Consider the following 800-nt stretch of genomic DNA (forward strand, 5'->3'; position numbering starts at 1 on the left):
GAATACATTTTATGAATTGGTGGGAGTAATGGGCTTTGAATCAGATGATGTTGATAATGTTTGTATGCGCTTGTTTCCTTTTTCATTGGCAGGAAAAGCTAAGGATTGGCTTAGTTCACTTCCAAATCAGAGCCTGACGAGCTGGAAGGATGTAGAAGAAAAATTTCTGCAAAGATTTTTTCCAATCTCTCGCTACATTAAAGCTAAGTCTGAAATCTCTATGTTCAGACAAGGAGCAGAGGAGTCTTTTTGTGAGACATGGGAAAGATTTAAGATGATATTGAGAAAATGCCCAAATCATGGGTTTGAAGACATTGCTCAACTGAGCATATTCATTAATGGTCTCAAATTTGATATGAAGATGCTCTTAGATGCCGCAGCTGGTGGCACAATGATGACTCTTGATGCCGAACAAGCAACGAGGATTATTAATGGATTGGCATCAACAGATTCTCAAGACCAGTATGATGGACGAAGTACTCGGAAGAAAGGATGGATTGAAAATACATTATTGGCTTGAAATCAAATTTTGACACAACAGGTTGAGCAGTTAACCACACAAATGGCGAAATTGCCTCAACAATTACATGTTATTCAAAGGCAGAATCAAGAATTAAGGTGCGAACTGTGTGGAGGTGAGCATTCCAGTGAGCAATGTGCTTACCATAATATTTCTTTTGAAGAAAAAGCGTTTTACATGGAAGATCAAGGAAAGCAAGGGACTTTTCAACAACTCCAACTATTAGATCATGTGTCCCAAGAGAGAATGAGCAAAATGGAAGATTCTACAAAAAAATTTA

The 800-nt window shown here is 37.9% G+C and overlaps 1 pseudogene; it reads right to left on the minus strand.

Moving 5' to 3' along the window:
• Positions 1–200: 200 nt before the first annotated feature.
• On the minus strand, positions 201–306 carry LOC137833770 (small nucleolar RNA R71; annotated as a pseudogene).
• Between the last annotated feature and the right edge of the window lie 494 nt (positions 307–800).

Source organism: Phaseolus vulgaris, chromosome 6 (genome assembly GCF_000499845.2).
Source record: "Phaseolus vulgaris cultivar G19833 chromosome 6, P. vulgaris v2.0, whole genome shotgun sequence".
Taxonomy (NCBI): domain Eukaryota; kingdom Viridiplantae; phylum Streptophyta; class Magnoliopsida; order Fabales; family Fabaceae; genus Phaseolus; species Phaseolus vulgaris.